General features: G+C 40.8%; 1 long non-coding RNA gene across 1 annotated transcript in view; it reads left to right on the top strand.

Annotated features, from left to right (window-relative positions):
- The window catches only part of LOC144994804 (uncharacterized), a 29,336-nt gene extending 24,758 nt beyond the window's left edge, over nucleotides 1–4,578 (top strand). The window contains exon 2 of the long non-coding RNA XR_013658448.1: nucleotides 915–4,578. This is a non-coding gene — a long non-coding RNA (uncharacterized LOC144994804). The remainder of the gene's footprint in view (nucleotides 1–914) is intronic.
- The last annotated feature ends 9,256 nt before the right edge of the window (nucleotides 4,579–13,834 follow it).

The following is a 13,834-nucleotide window of genomic DNA, read 5'->3' as shown; positions in this document are numbered from 1 at the left end:
TTGTACATAAAAATAATCCATTTAAAAGTTACTAATTTCAATCATGTTGATCCAACGTGATACCATTAAATTGGATGCATTAGTAATCGCAAGGAATTGTGGGATACCATTTTCTTTGTCTATCTGGGCAGATTGGGGTTTAAGTGTGAGTTTTTGTCCCTGGGTTTTATTGTCTAGCTGTTTTACTCTGTTTTAACTAGTGATTTAAACTGTTATGTTTATTTTTTTTTTGCACCATGAGTTAAAGTTTGGTAGAGGATGATGACCAACCCCCTTGTGTGGTAAAATGTTAATGTTCCAATACTTAACACAGAGTTCGTGGTAATTGAGCTCCTGGCTTTTGATGTGGGACTTTGCTGGGTAATTCATGTCATTGATGTGAAAATTAAAAGACCCATTGGTTGTAACATTGGAACAACGTTCCAATTACAGATGTGTAAATAAAATTAAAGAAAAAAATAGAAATTTAAGTTAAATAAACTTAATTTTCTTATGTGTGACCAATTGAAGTGATTCAATTAAATTGGATCAACTTTTTTCTTTTTAGAGTGAGCAACAATATCAATTTAAAGTTGGGTGCAACTGCTCTATTTAAATTGAATCAACTTAAATTTATTAGTTTGAACCTAAATACATACATACATACCCAACCTAAATATATTAAGTTGAGCCAACCTAAATACATTAAGTAGGACCAACATGATTCATTTTTGTTAAAGTAACGCAATCTAATCATGTGGAAATCCTTTCCATAATTTTTTTATGTTCATTCAAAGTGAACGTTTTTTGAGTGTAGCTTATTAAAGCGTTAAATTTATTTAGGGTATTTTGTTTGATCGTTTGTTTTTATTCTATGAAAAGGGCCAAATTTGAGCTAAAATGCGGCTCATCTTTAAATTGTTTTCTTCCTCCAGATTTGAATCGCAGACTTTGGGCCGAGAGGAGGCGGGAACGCAGGGCATCCCCGGTCCTGCTGCGCGCGTGCGCGGCGCTCTGGTCCTGCTGCAGAGTAATTGGCGCGTCATTGGCTTTTGTCTTGTTTACAAAGCAGACAACAGGAGCGCTAATTTAATTTCCTCCGTTGGACTGAAGGGCCACCAGCTGCCTGTTAGGCGGAGCTCAGCCACCTTACCCCGGGCAGCGGCAGGAGAGTTGCCCGAGGCCTGATAGTGGCAGGAGGGGGCGGATAGAGGGAGCAGATATCCCCCCAATCCACCCACACACACACGCACACACACACAGACACACACAACAACAATAGTCTCCATGCAAGCCATGGCAGCTGCAGAAAATGACATTTAACACTTTGTACCACCAAAGTCTCAATCAAAACCAGTGCTTTTGAGCATCGATTATTAATATTTCACATGTTGAACCAGGAGCCCACATTTAGAGATGGTTTATAAAACGTTGAATTTTTATGTTCTAAAGAGCAATTCAGCTAATTCAATAAATCAATGAAATCAAACAAACACCTTCAAGTCTCCAGAATGTTGTATAAACAGATCAAATTATAATTTTAAATATCTAGCAAAAGTGGAATGTGGCTAGTCATGTGTTAGAAAACCATTTAAAAAAAAAATAAACGCAATTCCAAAGTGACAAGTTTTAACAAGTACAGTAATAACAAGTAAAGCTGCATTCATCGAAGGCGATTCACACAGTGGAGGCGGCCAGTTTTAATGTTAAGTCAACGGTGCAGATGCCATCTGAGGTCCAGCCGCGCGATATTTATGCCAACACATTGCAAATAAAACTTTCTTTGATTTTGCGTTCATAAGTTTCAGTTTAGCGTGACATATTTGCCACCAAGAACAGACAGAAACGCAGCGGAAGTGGCCGGCTTTCAGACACAGCAGTGGGAGAGAAGATCACTGAACTCTGAATGATCCCAGATAAACACTGACATGGTGCCCATAGCTCTCAGGCGAAAAACATTAGCTAGCAGCTCCTCCCATACGTGGCTGCGGCGGCGAGGCTAAAGAAACACAGCTTTGGTTTTTGGGCGAGCACAGGATTCACCACAAGGTGAAAGAGAGGCGGCCGATGCAACTTGACCTGGATGTGAACACAGTTTCACAGTTGTCATTTTGCAAAAACAAAAAAGTTAGATATAAAGAAAACATCAAAAACATGACAATAAAATAAGTCTCTTTTTAAAAGTTTAGTCTTTTTATCTATCTAAAAATAGGCTACAAAAAGCTGCAGAGTCAGTTATTGTAACTTTTTAGAAAACAAGTAACCAGTTACATTTTGTAGTACCAGTGTCAATGACAAATAAAGTACTACTGCTATAAGTAACATTTTTTTACAAGAGACCTGCATGGATGAACTCTTTATTGGCATTGAACATGAGAAGAAGAAAGGACTTCACTCGATGCTGTGCTGACATTGGTTTACACCAACAGAGAGGGAGGGATGGCACATTACACCTCAGGGCACATCATTATTAGAAAGTGATGCCCCCTTCATCTTCCTCCATCTCCAACCTGTCCTCTACCGCACACACAATCCCATGCACGTGGTTTTGGTTCAGTCACTGAGATGGTCCGGGCAAACAGGACTGGAGAGCAGAGGTGCAGAACGTGCTCTCCAATTACGACGTGATACAATGCAATATTCTTCTGCAAACGTTCCCATGTAAATTCACTTCCAAAGCTATTAAAAAGACTGTGGGTGCAGCATCCCAGAACAATACAGCAGGGTGGGTTTTACATCACAGTAAACTGTGCCAAGTCCCTCTGGTTGAATGGCAGCCTGGTAGGCATTAACTCAAAATAATGTCTCACAAATTAAAGTATTGCTGGGGCTACCACCACTGCGTCAGATAAATGTGCTCTATTAGGAGGCCCCAAGCTGTGAGCAAAACAATTGAATGCTTGTTTATGTTTTCATCCGGCATCTGCATTCATGCCGTGTGATGGATGAGACTTCAGCATCTCAAGCTGATGTAAGTTGATTGCAGTTTGTGCTTTTCTTCTTTTCTCAACCAGAAGAGTCAGCGCCAATCCATGAACACCCATTCTATTTTCTTTATTATTGCTGTAGAAAAGCAGAGAAGATGGAAGAGTGCAGGAGGGGCTGATGGGAGTTGAAGATAGACTAGTGTTGACTGCAGCTATGTTCACACTATGGAATTTGATCAGTTTGTAATTGGTGACTGAGTCATAGATAATTTTTTTTAGCTATTTGGTTGACACTTCATATGTAATTTTAAATGAAATCTGATTCCATTCCAGCTGATGCTGGGGCACACAGTTCAACAAGGCACATTTGCTTTGGTTGGAAAACATTTTCTGCTTAAATAACCACTTGAGATAAAGATGAGTCCTATAAACATTTCAGGTTTGCTGTGCTAAACAGGCAAAAGGGTTCACAACACCTGTTCACAGATACAGTATAAATGTAGACTTTTTGAGTTCCAGCCTCTATGAAGACGGAAACCACTCTAATTATAAAACAGTTATATTAAGTGATTTTTTCTAGAGCACTGGTCTCCAACCTTTTTCAGGCCACAGACTGGTTTAATGTCAGACAATATTTTCAGGGACCGTTCTAAACAGGGCCGAAGTTTGTATCATATTCTTAAACCTCCGGTCTCTGAAAAATCTATTTTTCGGATTAAAATACTGCAAAAATTTGGTTTGAAAAAAACCTGAAAACATACCGGTAAGTAGACTTTTAAATTTTTTTCTACAGATGACAAAGATTCAATTAAACAAAGTTTAAGAGTCATGCCATCTTCAGAAATTCTCTGACGACTCTGCGGTTGTTGGCTGCATTAATGGTGGGCGGAGGAGGAGTATAAGGAACTTGTGGATGAATTCGTGAGGTGGGCCGGCGTAAACCACCTGCTGCTCAACGTGGAAAAGACCAGAGAGATGGTGGTGGATGGACTTCAGGAAGAAACCACCAGCTTCCTGGCCTCTCCGCATCTTGGGCAGGGATGTGGCAGAGGTGGAGGAATACAAGTACCTGGGAGTAACCGTTGACAACAGACTGAGCTGGAAAGCAACAGCACTGCTGTGAATGAGAAGGCCAGCAGCAGACTCTACTTCCTGAGGAGACTAAGGTCCTTCAACGTGTGCTGCAGGATGCTCGGGATGTTCTTAGCCGTCTGTTGTGGCCAGCACTCTGTTCTTCTCGGTGGTCTGCTCGGGGGGCAGCATATCTGCCAGGGACACTCATAGACTGAACAAACTGATCAGAAGAGCTGGCTCCATGATCGGATGTAAAATGGACATGTTTGAAGCTGTGATGGAGAGGAGGACTTTAAATAAGCTCGTATCCATCATGGATAATCTGGAGCATCTTCTCCATCCTGTTCTTGACAGCGGAGCTCCTTCTCCAATAGGCTAAGGCAGCTTCACTGTCACACCATCCGCTACAGGAGATCATTCATACCTCACTCCATCGGACTTTTTAATACATCATCCATTTGCCATAGATAAACTCATTTGATGTCTGATGTCTTTTTTCTAGAGATGTTTATGCGAACAGATTGTTTTTTTTTCTTATTGTCACACATTGATTGTTTGTTTGTATTGAGCCTGTATGCAATAAAGTAACTTTTTCTTATCTTATCTTATCATATCTTATCTTATGCCTTTCAGAGTAAACTATATCCCTAAATATGAAAATGTATTACTTTTGGCAAACTAAAGACGATTTTTAATAACATGTCTGAGGTCTCAGTCAGAATACACTCTGGCTTTGTTTTTGGAACAAATGTATTTTAACACAACATGATAAAATACTTAGGGGCAAAACAGGGTACAACAGCTAGACAGCAAACACATACACAAAAACCCACACTGAAACCCCAATCCGCCCAGAAAGGCAAAGTGAATGGTATCCCACAATGCCTTGCCCTGCCAGATCCAACAGCATACCCAAAATGTCTGTGACCATCGCTACAATTTATAATCACTGGACAGAGAGGGGGTGACGTCACCCATATTAAGTCCATAACCTGAGGCCAAATGTCTTGATATTGATTGACCGAGTCGTATGAGTCAGATTTTTAGGGCAGCTAAAGTCGCCAATCATGAGCGAGCTTGTTGGCAGTCCACACCTCTCCCTCCACTGAAAGAGAATGGGTCAATCAAATGTTTGAGGTGGGGTAAGCAGGCGCATGCTTTTACTTTTAGGTACACAGTCAGTGTAAGACAAATGTATTTATAGACTTGACCTAAGCTCCCTCTTTCTTATTTCATATTATTATGCATATACAAAGGACTCTTATTTTTGTTGGTCAATGTCTACATTCAAACTTCTCTGCATTTTATGTTTCGACTTCCACAAAAGAGAGTACCGTCACTTTTTGTTGTACACTTAAAGCACACATTAAAGCATTTGGTCTCTCAGGCACCGCCTTTTGCTTCTTAAGGGTACCGCCCATTTCATGATGTCATTCTAGAGCCGGCCATGGCAGCATGTCTGCGTTTAAACATAATCCAAACTTTTTCAAAAATGGATGTGTAAGTCACAAAAGGAACTTGCTTTTGCTAATCACCGCTAGCTCTGCTGAGATAGTGTGTGTGTCTGGTGTTAACCAGACTCTTCCTGGAAGACTCTTCCTGGAAGACTCTTCCTGGAAGGGGCTGTTCCCCACTTTGTGATAGCACAATGTGAAAACTTGCTCATTTTTGTGGATTGGGAGGGGCTGGTGCTCCCAGCGCAGGTTTTTAGAGGAATGCTCAGAAATGTGTGAATGGATCAAAATACCACTTTGAAGGTGTTTTTTTGTGAGGAATGAACACTATAATACACTTTCTTAAAGCTCAAACATTAGATTTTGCATGATATAGACCCTTGAAATTGATAGACGCCAAATTACAGCTTGAGTACGAGGCTTGGGATAAGAGCTGTAATGTTTGAGATCAGCTCTTGGTTTATTTTACCAGAGCAATTAAATGACATGAGTAATAACTTGTCAGTGCCAAACAACATTCCTTAGACATGACTGTTTCTTTAAAAATTATGCCAAAACAAATTTCCAATTTATTAACTTCTTATGGTGTCTTATTGGGTTTCTTTTTGCATGTTTTTCTACGACTGATTCCTTAATAGAAATTGCTAATTGTAATAGTATCATTCTATGGCTTGAATCATTAAGATTTAGAGTTTTTAATTTATTACCTTTTTTGTGTTTGCTATCCACATTTCAAAAGAATTCAAATAGTCGTATTACCATTAGAAAGTTTTTAGGTAATCTGTTGTCTTTAACTTTTGATTTTTACGTTTGTGGCATATTTGTCAACTTGATGGTAGGTTTGGTTTCTGTGTATTGTTTCTTTTGGATGATGCCTCAGCACATTTCTTTATGGTTAATGTTGATTATCATGTAAAATGTAACTGTTTATCAAATTTCAAATAACTGGAATAGTAAAGTTGAGCCAACTTCAAAGGGGCACCTCCAAATAAATGCAAATATAGTCCTATAAATGTGACTCAAAGAAACTTGATAATGTTGCCTCTATCAAGCATCAAACAGATCTTAATCAATTTAAACTACTGACTACTTTAAAAAATGACAAAACATTTATTTACATTTTATTAATGAAATAATGTTATTAAAAGTAGCATTTACTGAGACAAACTTTGTTAGTCATACAATGCTATAGATTTCCATACAGGAAATGAAGTCTCCTGCTGTAAACTGGGTGTTTCATCTTGTGGAAGTGAGCAAACAAGAGGATGCCTGGCTGCAAGAGCAGCCACTGCAGCTAATTACATTTTCCATCCTGACAAGAATGGAAGATACCTTCCAATGTTATTAATCATAATGAGGGGAACATAATAAGCTACCATATATCATGGTGTTGACAGTCATAGTCTACAACCCCAAGCATTCTTTTTGTAATGGCTCCAAACTGATGAAGTTTTTTAACTTCACCCTACACTATTCCTACATGTTAGGAATCCTATTTTTTTCCAGTTTAAAGGTGCAAATATTCGTTTTTGCCGTTGTAAAGCAGCTTATATATACACAAATTACCTTGATGGGATATCAGTGGAGGGTTACTTCCGCACCAACAGTCGCGCCCACAACTGACAGGCCAATTTCTGATGAACTCCAGCGTCTGTGCAGAAAATATGTCTTCAAAAACCATACTGGCTTTTATGATTTTGGCTAAAAATGGCATAATCATAAACAAAAGACCACTGGGAACAATTTTACAATAAATCAATTGCACAAAGGGGTGCAATTATAAAATGTCTAAAAATTGTAAAATTTTGCCATAGATATTAATTAGTACCTAAATTGAATTACAGGTAAAGCTGAACAGCAGTACCCTTTTTTGTCAGCTGCAATTACAAAATATACAAAAACATAAAATTGGAGTTTTGATATTTGAAAAAAATATTCTAAAAACTATAACAGGTCATATGTAAAATAAATAAAGGGCTGCACGGTGGTGCAGTAGTTAGCGCTCTTACTTCACAGCAAAAAGGCCCCCGGTTCAAGCCCCGGCTGGAGGACCTGATACAGAACATCAATGGGGGACCTTTCTGTGTGGAGTTTGCATGTTCTCCCCATGCATGCGTGTTTTTTCTCCATGGACTCTGGGTCTCCGGCTTCTTCCCACTGTCCCAAAAAATGCTTCATAAGGTAATTGGCAACTTTGAATTGTCCCTAGGTGTGGGTGTGGGTGTGAGTGTGAGAGTGCATGCATGTGGGATTTGTGGCCCTGCAACAGAATGGCCACCTGTCCAGGCTGTCCCCAGCCTTCGCCCAGAAGTGGCCAGGATAGGCTCCAGCAGCCCGTGACCCCAAAAGGGAACAAACGGTTCAGAAAATGAATGGAAAATAAATATCAATTGATGAAGTACAAATGTGACATAAATGCATGGAACACTTTAAACAAATGTTATTTTGCAGAAATATTTTAAACAGTCTGCGCAAGCGTGATGATATTGCGTTATATTTAGTCTGCACCGGCCTGGTTGGAGGGCCTCCTCATCTGCGCCCCCCTTTGGGAGAGATTTGCCATCCTGGTACCTCGGGGGCTCGGCTTCTCACCCTATTTTATGGACATCCAGGAGAAAAATCCTGCACACGTGGATGTGCGTGCAGCCTCTGGCAAGCGATAGGTATCATAAATCACCAGGAAAAGTGGCGTAAAGAACAGGAATTTGGCTACCAAAAAGTAAAGTTTACTATGAGATGACATGAGATATTCTTTATTGACCCCATCCCACATTGGGGAAATTCAATTGCTACAGCAGTTCAAAAAGCAGAGAAGAATGATAGCAATGTGCAAAAGAAAAAGAATGAGGGGTGTTAAAAAATACTATGCACATTTTAAAAGTAGCACATAACTTACGCTGCTTTGTGTTGTTCCAAGATGGGCGTAAAAAGCCACATTTTTCGCGTCCAAAACCGCGCAACTATAACACAGTTCTAGGGCATTAAAAACCGCATGTCCAAAACGCCGTTGTACTGTGTTAAAAGTGATTCAATAAAGTTAATTGTGTCTATAAATTATACTTAAATTATTTTTCTATCAGACACTGGTTTGTTTTTGTTAAACGTGCCGAGATGTTTCGGTGGAATACCTTCCACCTTTGTCAGGGTCGTCATCAGGTGGTGGTGTGTGACGTCTTTTAAAAACAGATGGTTGTGACGGAGGCGGAGTCACCTGTCAAACTTTGACAAGTGACTCCGCCCCAATGGACCATAAAGAAGGGACAAAAACAGGTGGAGCAGAGGAAACACAAGGAAACAGAGAAGAAGAAACTGACAAGGATATCAGAAAACAAAGGAATGGTTACATTGCCGTTCATCAGAGGAATAACAGCAACTACTAGTACATCCAAAAGACCGAGCAAAATAGGAAATGCAATGTCATTTATGAAATCCCATGTCACACCTGCAACAAAAAATACATCGGAGAAACAGGACGCACCTTCATCACAAGAAATACACAACAATGCGAAAAGAATGCGAAAAGCAAACAAATAAAATATTAACAAGAGCAAAACCACAACAGGCAGTAAGAAAATATGAAATCAGCCATAACAGACCACTGCAAACAAGAAAACTACATCATGGACTGGGAAAAGGCCAAAGTCCTCCGCACTGAAGACAACAGACACCGCAGATGGATCATGGAGGCAGTGGAGATAAGAAAGCGAGCCCACACTTCCATGTACAGGGATGAGGGGGCATTCCTGCTCTCTCATACCTGGAGCAACATCCTCCAGCAAAAAACGGACATCAAGGGGCGGAGTCACTTGTCAAAGATTTACAGCTGACCCCGCCTCAGTCACAATCATTTGGTTTTAAAGACGTCACACACTACCACCTGATGACGACACTGTCGAAGGTGGAAGGTATTTCACCGTAACATGTCGGTACGTTTAACAAAAACAAACCAGTGTCTGATAGAAAAATAATTTAAGTGCTCAATACTGTGTTAAAAACCGTGCGTTCTAAATACTGTTTTGTTGTGTCCCATACAGTAAGGACCATGAATATTTGGACAGAGACACATTCTTTCTAATTTAGTTTCTGTACATTACCACAGTGAATTTTAAATAAAACAACTCAGATGCCATTGAAGTGCAGACTTTCAGCTTTTATTCCATGGGTTGAACAAAAAGATTGCATAAAAATGTGAAAAACTAAAGCATTTTTTAAACACAATCCCTTCATTTCATGGGCTCCTAAGTAATTGGACAATTGACTTCCATGCGATTGCATGGGCAGGTGTGGGCAATTCCTTTTGTTATGTCATTATGAGTGAAGCAGATAAAAGGCCTGGAGTTGATTAGAGGACTCGTGCTGCATTTGGAAGATTTTGCTGTGAACAGACAACATGCGGTCAGAGGAGCCTTCCATGCAGGTGAAAGGAGCCATCATTAAGCTGAGAAAACAGAAAAAAGACATGAAACCAGAAACTGCTACAGTATTAGGAGTGGCAACATCAACAGTGTGGTACATCCTGAGAAAGAAAGAAAGCACTGGTGAACTCAGCAATGCAAAAAGACCTGGGGCCTCATTTATAAAACTTTGCGTAGGATTTGCGTCAGAAGTGGCGTACGGATGAAACATAGTACGTGCGTACGCACAAAAATATTCGGAGTTATAAAACCGTGCGCACGCACATCCTACGCATCTTTCCCTTAATAAATCACAACCAATTCTAAATGCAGCGCAGCTTTTGCGGCTTCATGACACGCCCATAGTTGCCCATAAATAGTCCGTGAAACGCCCACAAATGAATATTCATTGATTGCGAAACCATGCCAAACACGGAGAGAAAATCAAAAAAACGTAACTTCACTCAATGTGAAGTAGAAGTTATCGTTGGCGAAGTGGAAAAGAGGAGAAAAGTGTTGTTTGGAGGGCACAGTGTGGCCATTACTAATGCCAAAAAGGAACTTGAGTGGCGAACGGTGGCAGACGCCGAAAATGCTGCAGCCTCACAACCTCGGACCGTGGCCGAAATAAAAAAGAAATGGTCGGACATCAAAGTCGAGGCAAAAAAACGTCTAGCGCTGCATCGCCAGAGTGTGTTTGCCACGGGGGGAGAGAGGGGGGGGGGGGCACAGGAGCTGACCCCTCTTGATGATAGACTGGCGGCAATTATTGGGGAATCCCTTAGTGGAGTGGTGACTGAGGCGCAGGGGGACACGATGCGCCAGATGCACCGGGTGAGACCCCCCCAAAAGCCAGCAGAGGTCCAACAGGACGGCTCGAGGAAGTCGGAACCGGCTCATAAGCCACTCGTCCTCATTTGCCAGCAAGTCTTCTTGCTGTCTAAAGATGCGTTCTCTCCGAATTCTTCCATTTGCCACATCATCTAAGAGCGCAAGATCAACCATTGTGCGTCATTACGCATTGTGATGGGGCATTTTATTTCCCTCCATTTAATTACATCTGACAAGCTACAGATGTCGGTAATAATCGACGTGGAAATGGGAAATTGATCAGCAAATGTAATTTCTTGTTGCTTTCTGAATGGTTGAGACATACGCCATACATTGTTTCATCAAAAATAAAACAAACTAAAGGCATATGCATGAATACCATAATTCCATAGCTTATGAAGAAATGTTTTACTATGAAAACAACTTTGGACAGTGGACAATTAATGCATCTCTATCTATCCATCTGTCTGTCTATCTGCACTTATATCTGCTCCGGACACTTTGACGGGAATATCAGTTTTGTACAATTTTTCGTTCTGTTAACTATATTATTTATGAGGATGAATTGCACAACATGCCAATATTGCAGAACATATTTCACTTTTCTTTCTGTAAATATGTGTTTATTTGAATTTCTGTTGTGATTTTCGTTTGATTTTTTTTTTATTTGTTTTACTGCTGATCGGTCCAACGGGTGTTCGTGTAGGCTGTTAATTGTAAGACTTGCTTTGTGAAGTCTTCATGTTATTTATGAGAGGCAGTATTGTCATTTTCACTGTCACATGTTTCTTCCATCTGCCGACGGCGTCGCCGTTTCTCATTTCACCCGTTTTTGTGCGTACGCCTGGGTCAGAGCTTGCGTGAAGGACCGCACATTTTCCCGTCAAGTTTGCTTTTTATAAATCTCAACTATTGCGTAGAGAGTGGCGTACACCTTCTTTTTTGCGTACGCAACGTTTATAAATGAGGCCCCTGGACGTCCACGGAAGACAACAGTGGTGGATGATGGCAGAATCATTTCCATGGTGAAGAGGAACCCGTTCACAACAGCCAACCAAGTGAACAACACTCTCCAGGAGGTAGGCGGATCAATATCCAAGTCTACCATCAAAAGAAGACTGCATGAAAGTAGATCCAGAGAGTACACTGCAAGATGCAAGCCACTCATAAGCCTCAAGATGTCCTAGAAAGGTCTGACTTAGTTTCAGCTGCGGTCTCTCCTGGAGGCCTTCCCCTTCCTGAGGTCTCCTGCGAGAGTCACAGGTGTTCTGCATCATGTGTATTATCTTCTCTCTATTTGAGCTGTGACAATTCTATGCTCTGTGTCGAAGCATCTTTATTTCTATGCTCAAGTTCGAGTTGTAGTTTTGCTCTTGGCATTAAACGCCTTCTAATTGGAATTGGGACCTGTGTCGATTATTTCTGCTCTTGAGTTTTCCCCCCTTGGCCTCACCGTCACAGAAGAATAGGAAGGCTAGATTGGACTTTGCTAAAAAGCATCTCAAAAAGCCAGCACAGTTCTGGAAAAACATTCTTTGGACAGATGAAACCAAAATCAACCTCTACCAGAATGATGGCAAGAGAAAAGTCTGGAGAAAGCGTGGAGAAGCTCCTGATCCAAAGCACACTACATCATCAGTAAAACACGGTGGAGGCAGTGTGATGGTCTGGGCGTGCATGGCTGCTAGTGGCACTGGGACACTAGTGTTTATTGATGACGTGACACAGGACAGAAGCAGCCCAATGAAGTCTGAGGTGTTCAGAGACAAACTGTCTGCACAGATCCAGGTGAACGCACCCAAACTGATTGGGCCAGAATGGAGCAGAGCACAGAGGCTTGTGGCTTGCTGTAGTAGCTTCTCTGTCACACCTAAAAGCTTTTTCAAATGAAGTTTTTGCATTTGTTCTTGATTCACAACAATTTGAACTAAAAAAAAAATACTCAGAAAAGCAATTTTTTGCCTAATATTTTTTATATACAGTATGTCCTCCATCATTTAAAAAAGCCAAAAACAAGAAATTCTTCAAAGCAGATCTTTTATAACAGCAAGAAAAATGAAAAAGCTGCTAAAAAGTAGCAATTCTTCCTAAATGGCTATCTGGAAAGAAACTGCAGTTCCATGTAGTTCATCTTGACTGGGCTAACAGCGCTTTGGCAAATCAGAGAACACTTCTTTTCTTCATCCTTCTCACTGCAAGGATGAGCAGGTAGGACTTTTTTCTGCTCTGTTAGACCTAAAAAGGCTTAAGTCTGGTCAGTGTTCCAGTAACTTCATCCATTCTGGAAAATGCAATCACAGAGTGTCCAGCTCCAAGCTATATTGCCCTTTAGGGGGTGAGAGATGCATTCATTTTGGTGTGGATGGTGCACTATCTTCTTTTGTAATTAAGAGTATCCAAATAAACTGTGTGTGTTACCCCTGAAGTGGATCAGTGAGAAGCAAATAAAAAGGCTAATGAAAAAATGATTACTCTTTCACTGGAGGAAGGAAAGGACAAAGTCTTTTAACGAGGACTGAAACGGTTACAACAAAGGCTCTAAATTAACCCACGCCAAATGCAGGTCAAACTTCAATGTGGCGGGTACAAAACAGTTTCACTAGCCACTTTGGTGGGTGAGGCGTTGTTCATCATCTCTGACAGGGGCCTCAAAGTCACAACTATGACTTTTGAGTATCTGCCTCCCCCCCACTTGGCTGCCACAAACCTCCATTCCAGAGTCGGTTCAAACATTTAATTTTGACTTTATTGCACAGATTTAATAGTCACATACGCCACAGCAGGAGGTGCATTCAAGGGCTTCATGGAATTTCCGCACTTCTATGCTTACTAGAGCCTACTATTGCTGCATTCAAGTGCGCTGAGAATTTCAAGCATATGCTCACACTGACTTCAGCCAACACAAACACACACTCATTTGTTGCTCCATCCATGTCACTGCAACTCTTTGAAATGACTACAACTCAGAACTACAACACACTGATCTGTAGGAACACGCAAAATAATGTAAAATGTTGCACATTTTACATTGGCGATATAAATGACTGCGTGTGTTAAAAAACTAAGTTTGCCACGGTGAAATGAAAACGTGATAAAGATTCTGTTTTTTTTTACCTGATGCCAGTAAAATGACAGGTGGGGTTAAAGGAATGTCTGTCAATGGAACGGGAGCGCG

Source organism: Oryzias latipes, chromosome 10, assembly GCF_053564925.1.
Source record: "Oryzias latipes strain Hd-rR chromosome 10, Olatipes_Hd-rR_3.1".
NCBI classification, from domain to species: domain Eukaryota; kingdom Metazoa; phylum Chordata; class Actinopteri; order Beloniformes; family Adrianichthyidae; genus Oryzias; species Oryzias latipes.
Note: the sequence above shows the minus strand (reverse complement) of the source record. Positions and strands in the feature narration are given on the sequence as shown.